Source organism: Ursus arctos, unplaced genomic scaffold (assembly GCF_023065955.2).
Source record: "Ursus arctos isolate Adak ecotype North America unplaced genomic scaffold, UrsArc2.0 scaffold_3, whole genome shotgun sequence".
Lineage (NCBI taxonomy): Eukaryota > Metazoa > Chordata > Mammalia > Carnivora > Ursidae > Ursus > Ursus arctos.
This window is the reverse complement of record NW_026622985.1, coordinates 26849864-26866769: the sequence shown is the minus strand read 5'-3', so window position 1 is coordinate 26866769 and position 16906 is coordinate 26849864. Positions and strand designations below refer to the sequence as shown.

The 16906-nt window shown below is 34.5% G+C and overlaps 1 protein-coding gene across 8 annotated transcripts in view; it reads left to right on the top strand.

Moving 5' to 3' along the window:
- The window catches only part of SEMA3A (semaphorin 3A), an 818384-nt gene that overhangs the window by 251226 nt on the left and 550252 nt on the right, over positions 1–16906 (top strand). For 2 of the 8 annotated variants that reach the window (XM_057304264.1, XM_057304263.1), the window contains exon 6: positions 15609–15645. The exons of the other annotated variants lie outside the window; for them this stretch is intronic. The gene's annotated coding sequence lies outside the window, so the exon portion shown is untranslated. The remainder of the gene's footprint in view (positions 1–15608; positions 15646–16906) is intronic. 8 annotated transcript variants of the gene reach the window in all.

The window sequence follows — 16906 nt, the reverse complement described above, 5'->3', positions numbered from 1 at the left end:
TATTAATAGACTAAAGGATAAAAAATCATATAATCATAGCAATAGATGCAGAAAAAATATTTGACAGAAACAAAGTTCATTTATAACAAAATCCTCAATAAACACAATCTGATAAAAGTCACATATAAAAGACCTATAGTTGGGGTGCCTGGGTGACTTAGTCGGTTAAGTGTCCCCCTTCAGCTTAGGTCATGATCTCATGGTCCTGGGATGGAACCCCACATCGAGCCCCTCATCAGGCTCCTTGCTCAGTGGGGGGTCTGCTTCCCCCCTCTCCCTGTACCTGCTGCTCCCTCTGCTTCTGCTCTCTCTCTGTCTCCTTCTTTCTCTCTCTCTCTCAAATAAATAAAACCTTTTAAAAAATAAATGAAAGACCTACAGTTAACATCATAATTATGAAAGACTGGATGCTTTCCCTGTAAGATCAGAGAAAAGACAAAGATGCTCACTTGCACCTTTTTATTTTTAAGTAGGCTCCATGCCCAGTGTTGAGCCCAACTCAGGGCCTAAACTAACGACCCTGAGATCAAGACCTGAGCTGAGATCAAGAATCAGACGCTTAACCAACTGAGCCACTGAGCCATCCTCCCACTTGTGCCACTTCTATTCAACATTGTTCTGGAGGTTCTGGAGAGTGAAATCAGGCAAGAAAAAGAAATATAGGCATCTATACTGGAAAGAAAGAAGTAAGATTTCTTTATTAATGATAATATGGATCTATATATAAAATTCCTAAAGAATCCTTTCCCCAATCTATCTAGAACTAATAAGCAGTTCAGAAAGTTCACAGGTTACAAGATTAGTATATACTAAAATCAACTGTATTTCAACATGCAGTTGGTAAACAATCCAATAATAAAAACAAGAATGCACTTCCATTCACAATGCTTTCAAAAATAGCAAAATACCTAGGAATAAATTTAACAAAAGAATTGCAAAAACAGTTCACTGAAAGTTACAAAACAACATTGAAATAACTTAGAGAAGACTTAAATAAGTAAAAACATCCTCTGTTCACAAATTGGAAGATTTAATATTGTTAGGATGGTAATTCCCTCCATTTATCAATAGATTTAATTTAATCCTTGCCAGAGTTACAGCAAGATTTTTTTTGTTCTTTGCAGAAATTGGTAAACTGATTTTAAAAATTTAAAAAACCCAGAAGACTTAAAATCATCAAGACAGTTTTGAAAAAGATGAACAAAGTCAGAGTGCTTTCATTTTCTGATTTTAATGCTTAAAGTTATATATATACATATGTATTTATACTATTTTATATTTTATATACTATTATATATTTTACGTATACTATTTACTATACTAAATATATATATATATATATATATACACACACACAAATAGTACATAGTGTAAGATATATATATGTATAGATACACATACAGTTATACATATAGATACCTTTGGCATCATGATAAACGTAAAGATCAATAGAATGGAAGTCCAGAAATAAGCCATAACATTTATGGTCAAGAAAACTCTTAACTTTTCAACAAGTGTGCCAAGGCAATTCAGTAAGAAAAGCACAGTTTTTTCAACAGTTGAACTCCATTGGCAAAAGGATTAATTTTGACTCTTGCGTCATACCACAAACAAAATAACAGAGTGGATTATAGGGGCACCTAGGTGGCTCAGTTGATTAAGCGTTTGACTTTTGATTTTGGCTCAGGTCATGGTCTCAAGGTTGTGAGATCGAGCCCAGCCAACAGGCTCTGCACTGAGAGTGGAGTCTGCTGAAGATATTCTCTCTCCCTCTCCCTCTACCGCTCCACCCCTAAAAAGATAAAAATAAATAAACATAAATAAAAATTAAAAAATAAAAACTAAATTTAAAAAAATGGATTGTGAACTTACATATAAGGGCTAAAACAATAAATTTTTTAGAAAAAAAAACACAGACGAGAAATCTAAGACCTTAGATTAGGCAAAGATTTCTTAAGGTAAAACACCAAAACCTTTGTACATAAAAATAAATAAACAAATAGGACCTCATCAAAATTTAAAATGTCTGTACTTCAAAAGAAAGCATTATGAAAGTATACTAACAAACAATAAGCTGGAAGAAAATATTTAAAAAGCACAGATCTGATAAACTTTTTGTGTTTAGAATAAACAAAGAATAAACCACTTAATAATAAGATAAATTCCAATAAAAAAATAGACAACAGATTTGAATAGTCACCAAAGAAAATATATAAATATACAATAAGCATATAAACATATATTCAGCATCATTAGTTATTAGAGAAATTAAAATTAAAATCACAATGAGATACCATTTCCTACACACTGTTACTGCTAATGTAAAAAAAGAAAGCAGATGATAGCAAATGTAGTTGAGGATCGGAGAAATAGAGACTCTCATACTTGTTGATGGGAAGATAAAATTTCACAGCCAACTTGGAAAGCAGTTTGCCGGGTTTTTTAAAAGTTAAACATAAATTCACCATACAACCCAACATACTCCACTCTTAGGTATCTAAGAGAAATAAAAACATATGCCCACACAAGAGACTTGCACATAAATGTTCATAGAAGCATTACTAATAATAGTCACAATTGGAAATGACCTAAATGTCCATCTACTAGTGATGAAATAGACAAAATGTTGTATATTCATACAGTGGAATATGAGTTGCAGTAGAAAGGAATGAATTGCTGATAAAAGCTACAACATGGATGAAACTCAAAAACATGCTCAGTGAATTTTCAGTCATAAGAGACCAGATACAATATGATTCCATTTATATGAGTGAAAATTCAGTTATGATGGTGTTTGTATAACTTAGCAAATTTACTAAAAACAGCTTAATTGTATTCTTGAAAACATAAGTAAAATATGTCTCAAAGTTAAAAAAGTATATAAATGAAACAAAGCCATTTTATTGAACACCCAACCTGAGTTGGACCACACAGAAAAATAAGATTGACAACCAGTGGAAAGTTCTCTAGACTAGATGTCAAAATATGAGATTCTTGGTGCCAGCTTCTCCTTGCCAATAAAAATGTTGTGTTTGCAAGTACCTTAACATTTCTGAACCTTAGTGGCTCCATCTATTATAAAAGTAAGTTGGGATAGGTGATTCCTAAAATCCCTAATTACCTATAAAATTCCACGAGTCTACTCATTTCTTAAAAATTATAGGAAGCAAAAAAAATTATAGGAAGCATCCATAAAATCATAGGACAGAGTGTTAATCTCTGAAGTAATATTTACCACAACTTCACCAATTTTCTTTCTTTAGCAATTTCATGTTTTTAAAATGTACTTGGGTATGTAATTTCTAATTCTTTGGACCAGCTGCATTTCATTATATAGTACCCACTATATGTATGAATGCTATGGAAAAATATTAAAATATATAATACCACCTCAAAATAATCTTTCATTTTCAAAATGGATGCCATAATGAATGATATATAATTTGTAGAAAAATGTTAGAAGTGATGGCTCACGGTAAGAGGTACAATAAAACACTAGAATTATTTCAGGGCCAGAAAAGATGGCTTAAAACTGGAGGAGAAGAAAAGCCTTTGTGGGTGAAATATAATTTGAATTGGACCTTAAAGAATAGACAAGATTCATGTATATGAAAATGTGAAGAAATTGTATCCATTTGGAAAAATTACATGAGTAAATATAGGAAAATTCAGAGAAAATATTACAAGTGGGCTGTATAGGAATGAAAAAGTGAAGTAAAAAGGTATAAAGTTGGATATTAAGTTTGAGCTGGATTGTGGAAGATTTTGAATGTTAGGAGGCCTTTCATTGATTCTTGATGGGTAATTCTCACCAACTTTTTTTTAATTGAGACTTTATATTTTTAGAACAATTTAAGATTCATAGCAAAATTGAGAGGTGTGTGCACATGCATAGACTCCTTCATTGTCAACATCACTCAGCAATGTGGTATTTTTTTTTTTAAGGATGAACCTACATTGATATATCATAATCAACCAAAGTCCATGGTTTACATTAGGGTTTACTCTTGGTGTTGTACATTATGTGGATTTGGACAAATGTATAATGACATGTATCCATTGTTTGGTAACATACAGGGTGGTTTCAATGCCCTAAAAATCCTCTGTGCTTCACTTATTCATCTCTGCCCCTCTTCAACCCTGGTAACCAATGATTTTTTTTTTACTGTCTCCATAGTTTAGCCTTTTCCAAAATGTCATGTAGTTGAAACCATGTAACAGTAGATAGCCTTTCAGATTGGCTTCTTTCACTTAGGAATATGCATTTAAGTTTCCTCATTGTCTTTTCACGACTTGATTGTTCATATCTTTTTAATGCTGAATCATATTGCGCTGTATAGATGTACCACAATATATTTATTTACCTAATGAAGGACATCTTAGTTGTTTCCAAGTCTTGGCAACTATGAATAAAGCTGCTATAAATATCCACGTACAGATTTTTATGTGGCTGTAAGTTTTCAGTTCTTTTGGTTAAATAATAAGCAGTGCGACTGCTGGATCTTATGGCATGTTTAATTTTGTAAGAAAACACCAAACTGTCTTCCAAAGTGGCTATACCATTTTGCATTTTCACCAGCAATGGAAGTTCCTGTAGCTCCACATCTTCACCAGCATTTGGCGTTGTAGTATTCGATTTTAGCCGTTCTAATAGGCATATAGTGGTATCTAATTGTTGTTTTGATTTGCATTTCCTGATGATACATCACATGAAACATCTTTTCATATGCTTGTTTGCCATCTGTATTTCTTCTCTGGTGAAATGACTGTTAAGATCCTTGGACCATTTTTTAATTAGGTTGTTTTCTTGCTGTTGAGTTTTAAGAGTATTTGTACATTTTGGATAACAGTCCTTTATTAGATGTGTCTCTTGCAGATATTTTCTGTGGTCTGTCTTCTAACTGTCTTGACATTGACTTTAACAGAGCAGGAGTTTTTAACTTTATTGAAGCCCAGTTTAGCATTTACTTTTCTCATGGATTATAACTTTGGTGTTATAACAAGTCATTGCCATACCCAAGGTCATCTAAATTTTCTTTGATGTTACCTTCTGAGAATTTTATAGTTTTGTGTTTTATATATCCATTTGAGTTAATTTTAGTGCAGGGTGTAAGGGTATAATGTATCTAGATACATTTTTTGCACATGGATATTCAGTTGGTCAAGCACCATTTTTTGAAGAGATCAACTTTGCTCCATTATATTGCCTTTATACCTCTGTCAAAGATCAGTGGACTGAATACATGGAAGTCTGTTTCTGGTCTCTCTATTCTGTCACATCGATCCATTTGTCTGTGCTTTCACCTATACCACACTGTTTTGATTACCATAGTTTGAAGTTGGGTAGTGTCAGTTCTCAACTTTGCACTTCTTCAACATTGTGTTGGCTATTTTGCATCTTTGCCTTTTCATGTAAGCTTTAGAATCAGTTTGTTGATATCTATAAAATCACTCGATGGAATTTTGATTGCAATTGCAATGAATCAATTTGGAAAGAACTGGCATTTTGACAACATTTAATTTTCCTATTCACGAATATGGACTATATCTCCATTTATTTATTTATTCAGTTCATCAGGGTTTCGTAGTTTTCCTCATTTAGATCTTGTGCATATTTTATTTGGTCTGTTAACTTTTGAGTAGCAGAGTAAATTTATCAGAAGTTTGCTTCAAGAAAATTAATCTAATTGCCTGAAAAAAGAGAAATTGGAAGTTGTAAGGCTGGTTGGAATGCAAGACAATAAAGATGTGAAATTGATTAATTGTAGTGAAAGAAAGTGTGACATAGATGTAACTGATGTTGCTGAGGTAGACTTAATAGAATTTGTTATTACTTATATAAGACCAAAAGATGCTGAGTAATAACAGACAGTAGTATAAATTCTTTAACTGTTATCTCATTCAATTGTCCAAAGCATTGAATAGAAGTAAGAGCTATTATCCTCACTTTATAGATTGGAAAACACACAGAAAATAATCCAAGGGCAAATAGGGTACACAATATAGCAAAGTTCATTTGAGATGGAATAAGAAAAATTGAGTTTGGATAGCTTGTTTTGTCTTCCCTTAGCATGTGTATGTTGTGTCTGTTTCTCTTTTGTGAGCTCAGTGCTCATAAAGCATGTTGGAAAAAATGACTTTCATACGGAAGCTAAGAATTTTTATTTTTTATTTTTTAAGATTTTATTTATTTATTTGAGAGAAAGACAGAGACAGAGCATGAGTGGGGGAGGAGACAGAGGGAGATGGAGAAGAAAACTCCCCACTGAGCAGGGAGCCCAGAGTGGGGCTCGATCCCCTGAGATCGAGACCTGAGCCAAAGTCAGACGCCTAACCGACTGATCCACCCAGGTGCCCCCGAAGCTAAGATTTTTTAAATAAAAATCCCCATTGAAATTCTTGGACTATATGTTGACTAACTGAACATAATAAAAAAAATTTTCAGAAAAAAAATTCTTGGACTATAGTGCAAGTAAGTCACATGGCTAATTATTGTCACCTTCTTCACAGTAGAGCTTTTTAATAAGAAATTCCATCCTCCTATAAATGGGCAGTGTCTTCTATACCTTTCAAGTTGTATATGCTGTATATATCATTAAAATCATGTAGAAAAAAGTGATAATGTGGAGAATGTTTTACAATTTTTATGAAAAGGAGATTAAATAAGTATATTTATAAACTGTGTATGCATGTGTGCACATATGTGTAAATCTAAAAAAATAAGTAAAAAGGTATACACAAAACTTTAACTTCAGTTATCTCCTTATACTGAGGTTATAAATATATATTTTTTCCATTTTGGGCTTTCTTGTATTTTCTAATGATCTGACATGTATTAATTTAGCCTTTTTTAAAAAGACTTTATAGATTTCATTCTAACAAAATAATTGATGAACTGTTGATGAACTATATAATTAAATTATTGAAGTTCCATGCTGCTTCTAGTTACTTTGTTCCTAAGTAGAATTGTCATCTCTCAGAGTTATACCTCTTGCCTCTTCCCTTCCTGTTATCTCATTATTAATTTTTGCATTCATTGCATTTGCTAATTATTATTTTCACCACTGTAGCTAGGACTGCTTGTTGTCTATCCAATATCCATCTGTTCTTCTTTCTTAAAAATAGAACTTTGATTTTGTTGAGAGTGACACAGCACCCAGTTAAAAACCAAACAAAAAAATGAAACAAAAGAACAACAGCCACCACCTATGCATCCATACCTCCCCTGAAGATAGACGTGTGTAAAGTCTGGTCCATATGCTATGTGTGGGAGCAGTTAATAGGAACTTGTCATAAGCTACTTAAAGAGGATTCAGACTCAGCAGGCACATGTCCTAAATTATGCCTTTGTATTTCCTTTTTATTTCAATATGAAATTCAGACATGATGGCTGGTGATGCAATAAGCATATTATTTTATTTACTTTGAAAAATACTCTTGAACTTAATCTTCTAATTTAATGTAATAATACTTCTTCTTTTTTTTTTTTTTTTTTAAGATTTTATTTATTTATTTGACAGAGAGAGAGACAGCCAGTGAGAGAGGGAACACAAGCAGGGGGAGTGGGAGAGGAAGAAGCAGGCTCCTAGTAGAGGAGCCTGATGTGGGGCTCAATCCTGTAACGCCAGAATCACGCCCTGAGCCGAAGGCAGACACTTAACCGCTGTGCCACCCAGGCGCCCCTAATGTAATAATACTTCTAAGAGTTATACTTCTATTAGGCCATTATCACCTGCCTACTGTTGGATACCCCAGGATTAATTAATCACAAAATATACTCCATGTGATGGAATAAATTGAACACTTAGTTGGAGTTTTTATCCTTTACATTAAGGCTACAGAGGGACAAAAGCAGGAATTTTACTTGGGCACAGTTGATGTTGAGATGTTCTTTTGAGTAAGAATTGTGTCTGCTTTAATTTTTTTGTAAGGATATTTTGAGTCATAATGATAACTCTGCATAATTATAAGAAAAGATGATAATAATAACTGTAGTTTATTGAGTAGTTGAGTATTCTAAGTTGAACAAATTAAGTACATCATATTATTTAATTCTTACACCAACTACTATTAAGTGGTCATATTAATTTGCACATTTCATTAAGAAACAGAAGCACATATATACTAAGCAACTTGCCAAAGGTCATACAACTAAGAAACGGTAAGCTGGAATTTGGCCAAATTATACTTGAACTTCCAAGATTTGCTAAGGTAAAACCCCTATGCTAGTCTCTTACCATGTTTCCATTTTCTTTGATCAAAGTATATTCTTTGACACCATAAAATGGTGTCAAATTGGGGCGCCTGGGTGTCTCAGTTGGTTAAGCTTCTGCCTTCAGCTCAGGTCATGATCCCAGTGTCCTGGGATTGAGTCGTACCTCAGGGGCTCTGTGCTCAGCGGGGAGCCTGCTTCTCCCTCTCCCACTGCCCCTCCCCACCCCAACCTGGCTAGTGCTCTCTTTCACTATCTCTCTTTCTCTCAAATAAATAAAATCTTTTTTTTAATCGTGACACATTATCTGCATGTAATTTAAAACAAAGGAATCTTAACTTTCACTCGTTTTCATAGTAATTTGACCATTAAGGGATCATCACTGCTCTAGGCCTAATTGAGGACCATAGCCTAGAAAAAATATTTGGGTTCTTCCTCTTCATATACTTGTGTCCAATGATAGTATTTAGGGCCTAAAGAGGCACAGGGAACTATGGGCAGTGTGAATTCTATATGTGTAAAATAAAATTGTTCTGCAGTATACCAGTTGAACTGTGCTCTTTTGATTCCTAAAATATACTAGGTTGATGGTTGTTCATACTGTCAGCACCTCATGTCTTTATAGCCTTTTTTATCCATAGTTAAAGAATTTTGAGCCTGGATTGGTAGTAAATACTCTAAATTCCCTCAACAGACGTGCATTCCATAAAAATTGGATAATAATGTAATAATAAGGAAGAGTATATACAGTTTATGTGGAGATAACTACATGATTATCTTTTTAATCAGAGTCTGATTTACATTAGTTCCACCTTGCTATGTTATGAGACACTAGGCATGCTATGACTGACTTTCCTGAACCTCAGAGAAAACTGAAGGGTCTAGTATAATCAGTAATAGTGACATTAAATTTCTTAAACATACAGTGCAGTTACAGAAAACATGTATAATTACAGCTGCTATAATAAAGGATCAAATAGAATTATGAAACTTTCTGAATTATTTTCTGTACAGTTTTAGTACTTTGTTTTCTACCTAAATTCATTCACTTGCTTTTCATAAGTGCTGTTTTTGCAGAATTTCATGATCAGCAGTCTCGTGTTCCACATCTGTGTAGAAAAGCCTACCCAGGGAGTTGCTTTAGCATTAGACACATGATTAGACACTGATAGACACATGGCATTTAGTAATACCATTAACATACTCTGCACTACACAATGGCAACAGATGTCTTAAGTTCTAACAACTAATCAAAAAGTAAATCAACCAACATAAAAAACATCTGGAATCCTAGAAATGGAAGAATTTAGTCATAGATCATTCAATATTCTATCAAATTTGTGTTAATTTGTGAAAAGCTGTGCTGGATGTTTTTATGCAAATGAGACCAAATATACATTTTACTCTGTGATCTCCAAAACCATTTACTATAGAAAGCACTTTGTCAGATTCCGAAGCACTTCTTCCGAGGCCTGAGATAACTCAAGCTTTCAGAAATAATTCTCTTATTAAAGCAATATGTTCAAAGTGAGCAATGCAAGTCCACAGGGAACGCTGCTGAGAAAGTAATGGTCTGCTGGTGAGTTGATGGACTGCATTAGTGGTTCCAGCCAATCCGGAAGGAGGACTGACAGCAGCCCAATTTGTAATGTATTTCATATGTAGAACATACTCAGCAAAGAGCCCTAAATATTAGAACTGTGCGTTGGCTAATTAAACTCTTGGCAAATCATGGCGTTGCAACTGTGAAGTACACTCAGGCCATTACTCTCTGATCTTTGGGAACGTTCTTATCCACATATGAACAATAATCATAAAGGCAGATAGATTTACAGAGAATATATTTTCAGTTTATTTTTTACTTACATATTAACTTAATTTGGGGCTCCAGAAATTCATTTCCTGAGAAGCGGGAGACTTTGTGTTGTTGTTGTTGTTGTCGTTTAGTGCTAAAAAGAGTTAAGAATTTGGAAGTCTCTCAAGTGATTCTTAGTATTCTGAAGAAATTTTTATGGAGCTTTCAGAAATTAGTAAAATACTTTATTTCAATAAAAATCATAATTAAATCATTCCAAATGAGGAGTTTCAGTACCACAATATAGACTTTAGACAAGGTTGCAGTCCTAATAAATTTTAGTATTTAAAATGACATTATTTTTTCATCTTTTGGGCACTTCACCTGAAAATGGTGGTTAGATTTATACTGTTTATCCATTGGTAAGTAAAGGAGAATAAATAAAGATGAGTGTTACCTGTCTTTGGAATTTTCTTTTGTAAAGACAGTGAGTATTTAGCTGTGTTAAGCTGCTTCCCTGCATATTGGTGTCATAATGTCATAATTCATTAACATAGCAAAAATAACAAGAAAGTGTACTTATTAGCACACAATTTGCAAGTTGTTTTTTATCCTGGGTGATCTTAAGGCACATGTTAAACTGTGAACTCAAATTTAACACTGCATTGCTGCAGTGATTTTATATTTTGAATATAATGTAGCAGAAAAGAATTTTCGGGCTGCCCCATAACGAAACATACCAGTAAGTTGTTATGTTCTATGATGTTCAGGGTTCTCCTCTACAGTGTTATTTAATGTTTACTTAAACAGGAAAGGTAGATTACAATTATTTCTCTCTTAGCATGCCATTTTCTGCTTTGCATATTTTTATTTATATATTTTATTCCACTTCTGTTCTCCAGAGCATATAAACATAAGAGTCTTCTAGAAGTACCAAGAAATGATTTATGGTACAAATTTCAAATGTACACAAACACGAGTCTTAATAAACTAACCTTGTCAGAACATGAAAATTAGTTCAGAAAACCAATGCCCATGAAACACTTCCATTAGATACAGATTTCATTTTTCCTAAAGAATAATTGATGATTAAAGCTTATTTCCAAATACAGAAAATTCACATCAAAGAAAGAATGCTTTTTTAGGGACGCTATGTACAGGGGGAATGTAACTAATATTCCAAATGGTCACCTTTTTCAGCATATTTTTAGGAGAAAAAAAAGAAAGAAAGAAACCGAGATAATCCCAAACTATTAGACATGGGAACTTTGTATTTATAGTCTTTGCACAATCATAGAGGCCTTAATGATCCCCTGATACTATTAATTCCTCTTACAATTTTTATTAACTTGTCAAGTCCTGCACTTTGCTTCTCTTACAACATTGACACTGAAGCTGAATGATGCTCAGATTTTTATCTCATGGTATGAATAAAAAACTATGTCACAAGGGTACTTAATAAAAATGAATGTGAGATTTTACTAGAGATACGGGACTTGTCGGATCAAAGCATATCCATTTATGAATGTTATAAACTTTTGATAAAACAAGTTGTCATGTGATGGCATGTTTATTTCAGAAGCATGGATGAAAAGATAATATTTTTAATTAAAAATAATAAAAACTTTCTGCCAGCAGGTGGGCATTAGTGTTGGGGCATGTGGCTAACAGCTGGACGTTATTAAATATATATGAACTTGTGCATCTCATTGGTGATTCTTTAATAAAGCTATCTATTTTTTTTCTTTCATTGTTAGTGTGGAAGGGTCACACATTTGTACTCACATGGACAAACAGATGTCAGTTTTAAATTTTTTTTTCTCTAATTGTTGTAATCTTTCTCACAAACCACATACTTTTTAGTTAATGGAGAACCATAAACTTGTCAGTAAGATTATCTTAGTCGTTCCCCGTTAAGCTGTCAGTCAATGTAAGGTTCCAGTCCCTGAGGGATTGTTTCTGTCCTTCCCTTCTCCTTCCAAGATGCATGGTTGTGAGGTGAACTTTTCCAGTTCTTAGGGGGAAGGTAAGGTTCATCTCTGATTGGTTCTATCCTCATCTCTGCTGTCTAGTCTGACTCTTAAATGTTAAAGCTGACCATGTACTCTGTTACTCTCTTTCCGTTCCTGCTGTCATAGCAACAGTGCTCTCCAAGGCAAATTATGCAACTAAGATGATACTATCCTCATCGTACTTGATCATTCTAAGCTTTATGCAATCGTTCCCAGCTAAATTTTTCACTTTTATCTCCAAACCATGCTAGAAAAATTTGGCTGTCGTATGAAGCAGTACAACACAGTTTCAAGAGACTAAAACTCAAAATGATTTGAACAAACAAAAAGATGAATTTTTCATGTCACAAGGGCAATTGCTGAGTAGGGCAGAGGTCTCATTGACGACTGCATTAAGGACTTGAGAAGCTTAAGGACCCCCTTCATCTCTTTTCTGTCTGTGCTACTGTCAATGTGTTGATTTCATTCTGAAAACTTCTCCAAGAGGTCAGCAATCTCTCCCCTGGTTAGCTGTGAAGATGTGGTATTCTTAACAGACTTGTGTACAAGACCCAGTTTGAAAAATATCAGGGAAGCCTTTCAGTTGCTTCACCTTAGGCCATTCACTTATTGTTTAGCAGGTAGGCAGTTTCCAATGCAGGTCATACAAGAATCACCTTTGAAAAAGCATTTCATAGGGAAAGGAGTAGAAGAAAGTGTTGAAATAGACATCAGGATTATACATGCCCCTCAGTGTAGATAATTAATCATTTCATTTTCCATATTTTTAGTAGAATGTATCCATTTTCCTTAATTTCTTCCAGAATCTTTGACTTATACCTTAGACTAAGTACCCTTTTCTTAGTTTTTAGTGAAATGTCACAAGATTGGCTCTCTTCACTCTTAAAATAAACATGACTTGGCCCTGCTTCCTCCTCCAACCTCATCTCTATAGCTCTTGTGGATCTTTTTTCTTGTTTCTGAAAACATACTGACCTCTTTCTTGTTGGAAGTCTTTTTACCATACTTTTTACTCTTCCTGGCATGTTTTTCCCATTGGTTATTAGCTCCTTCTCAGCTTTCATTTCTAAGCGAAAATATTATCCCAGAGAGACCAACCCCTACCACCTTAATTATAATCTTTATTCACCTGTTGATTCACTCATTATTTATCTCTTCCAGTGGGCAGTAAAATCCACAAATACGAGAACCGTGCTTCTGACCTGCCATTCTATCCCCAGAGGTTTGCCTCAAGCCAGGCTTATGGCAATCTGTAAAAGCCATTTGTCGACTCAATGGTTAATTGTTAAATTTGACACTTTCCTACTTTCACCTTAATTTGTTGCAGCACTTCTTCATCAACCCTGTTCTTCTTTGGCTTCTGTATCAATAATCTGTCCTGCCTTCTATCAGTATTTTGTTTGCAATTCCTTTCATTTTTTTCCTCTTCCTCACAAAACATTAGTGTTCTGGCAATCCTTATTTTCTTCTCAAACTATGTGCTTTGACAAATCTGATTCTTTTTTATGATTTTAACTACTGCTTACATGCTTAGTGTTCAGCAGTATTTGTTTTTGGTTCTCTTGATCATCAAAATCATTCTCTGTTTTGTTGATTGACTATCTCTTTTAAGTATTATTAAATGAAACTCAGCATTCTCTACCCTTTTCAACAACTTCACCCTATTTTCCAAAACTAAGAGGCCAGTTACCCAAGCCAGAAACCAAGAAGTTTCATCCAGTGGTCTCACTCCATTCCACCATTTGCTAGTTATGCTTGTATTAACATATTCTCTCACCAGTATTCATTAAGTTGTCTTAGTTTTGCCTTCTATATAATTCTAAAATGTGTCCTCTCTTCATAATAGTCCCTAACTGGTCTCCTTATCTCATGGTATTGCCCATGATGAGCAATTCTGAGTATTGCCACCAAAGTGGATTTTCTGATCATAAATTTGCCTCTCAGGGTTTAAATATTTCAGGTGTTTCCTGTTGTCTTTGGAATATTTCTCAGTAAGCTATGTAAAATACTTTCTAACCTAATTTCCAGATAATTATCAACAAACCTGTTGATATACACCAAATCGTATGTAATCTCTTAAATATTTCAAGTTCTCTCATGTCTCTGTACCTTTTGCAGTCAGTCGGCTGATCTAAAAATTACCAATCCAGACTCAGTATGGAACACCTTTCCCATAAAACCATTTCCTGGTTATCATAGCTCAAGATGACTTTGTGTCTCCTGTTTACTGTTGTAGGATTCTGTATGTCTACCTAAAAAGGCAATTTATCACCTGCATCTGAATCATTAATTTGAATTCATGTATCCTCTGCACTAATGAGCATTTGGTTAAAATCAGAACTTTGTTACAACTCTAAGTGACTGCTCACGTTCTCCACTGAACTGGACTTATCCAGTGTAAAAGAACAGAACTCATTCACAGAATTTAAAATGAAAAAAGAGGCTTAATATTATATAGTCTCAGGAATCTTACCTCTTCAAATCCTAGAAAACTAGTATCAAACTCCTCAGTTCCAAGACCAGAGGAAGTCCAAGCTCTCCTCCAAGGATTCCTTGTAGGAAATTACCATATTGATGCAAACTTGAAAACCCATCTCTTCTCCATTGCCCCCTCATTGGACACATACACAATAGATACACAATCTCTCCCACACAAAACTTCACAAGTCTGTTGGATAGTACTGAAGTACCAAGGGAGAGGCTATATTTCATGCAAAAGAAATTCATAATCTTTGTATAAAACTTCTATTACAGCAGTCTACCCTTATCCTTGGTTTCACTTTCTGTAGTTTCTATAGTTTCACTTACCCATGGTCAACAGTGGTCTAAAAGCAGATGATCCTCCTTCTGACATGTCATCAGAGAGTCAATAGTGGCCTAAGACTACATCACAATGCCTACATCATTCACTTTACTTCATCTCGTTATGTAGGCATTTCATCATTTTGCATCATCACAAGAAGGGTGAGTACAGTAAGGATAAGATATTTTGAGAGAGACCACAGTCAAGTAACTGTTATTATGGTATATGGTTACAGTCACTTTATTTTATTATTAGTTATCGTTAATTTCTTATTGTGCCTAATTGATAAATTAAACTTTATCATATGTTATCTATGTATAGGAGAAAAAATATAGAGGATTTATGGGATTCTGTACTATCTGCAATTTCAGGCATCCACTGGTGGTCTTGGAACATATTCCTCTTGGATAAGGGAGGGGTTCCTGTACTGAAAATCTCTTTAAACCTCTCGTCCACCAGAAATATCTTTCTTTGTCCTTTTTGCTTTCCTGCAGTTTTTAACCTCTTCTTACTACTCTTTCTCTCTCTCTCTTTTTTAGAAGATTTTATTTATTTATTTGAGATAGAATGAGAGTGAGAGAGAGAGAGTGTGAGAGAGAGCACAGGGGAGTGGACAGAAGGAGAGGGAGAAGCAGGCTCCCCATTGACCAGGGAGCCCAATGCAGGCTCAATCCCAGGACCCTGGGATCATGACCCAAGCCGAAGGCAGACGCTTAACTGACTGAGCCACCCAGGGCCCGTTGTTACTACTCTCTTGACTATGTTTTTCTCATTGTGTTTTCTCAGGAGCTCCAAATGTCTCTTCTTCTATTAACCAGAACAAGTGAGTTCAATCCAACTTGCCTTTTAAAACTTGTACCCCCAAACCTAAGAAACTGTTTTATGTATTTTGCCAAAGATTAGTTCCTAACTCCTCCATGATATAGAGAGTAAACTTGGGCAAGTTACTTAAACTCTTGGTATTTTGGTTTTCTTATCTGTATAATAGGGATAAAAGTAATAATTACTTCATGTGTTTATCTTCCTGATTAAATTACTTAATACATGTAAACTTAAACAATGCTAGCAATTATGTGCTTATTCAGTGTTAATCATTGCAATTGCTGTGGTTGTTTATACCTCCTTGGAAATCTCTATGGTTATACAGGCTTTTTTTCTTGCTATTATTATTATATCCTTCTCTTTCTCCTTGCTTTCTTCCCCTACTTCCCTTCCCCTCACCATTTTTTGCTGTTAAATAAAACTAGTATGGAATCTCACAGAAAATTGCAGCTAGAAAGGTTGGGTCATATGAGAACAAGAAAATAGCAAGAAATGCATTTTTTTTTCTTTCTGCTCTGGTAATGACTTTGACCTCTGCTTCTCCCCCCACCCCCGTTTTTTTGTATGCTTTATTAATCTTTTTGCATATGACACATAACACAAACACAATGCCACTCCAGAATAGTGGTCTAAAATCCCAAATCTGCATATCCCTATCTACTCACTTCAGGTTTCTGGGAGAGAAAATCTAATTGGCACATGTTATGTCAAGGGTCCATCAATTATCCAATTATCTGTTTCTGAGATGAGTAAGTTGTCCAAAAACAAACAAACAAACAAAACCAGAACCATTGGCTTCTTTTAGAAACACTCCTTGTATGTACTTGTGCACCTGGCCTTTAGGAAATGCCTCTTGTTTATCTTTTATCCCTAGCATTAAGCACAGTCTTGGCCTATAGATAATATTCAATAAACGTTTATTGGGAGAATCAGGTATTTGCTTTGTGCTGAATTTAACTCACTAGTAAATTTTGTTAAAGTTACATTCTAGGGTTTATGTTATTAATAAGCTGAACTATTCTTACATATTTAAGTGACTTTTAATTAAAAAAATAGGTGTGGTTGATGGGGAAGTTTGAAGACGCTATCAAGGATGAAGTAAGTTAATAGAGAATGAGAGGGAAATAAAGGAAAAGATAGAATATTCCAACAGAAGGGGTGCCTGGCCAACCAACTCTTGGTTTCAGCTCAGATCTGATCTCAGGGTCGTGGGATTGAGCCCCATGGAGGGCTCAGCTCTAGGCATGGAACCCGCTTATAAT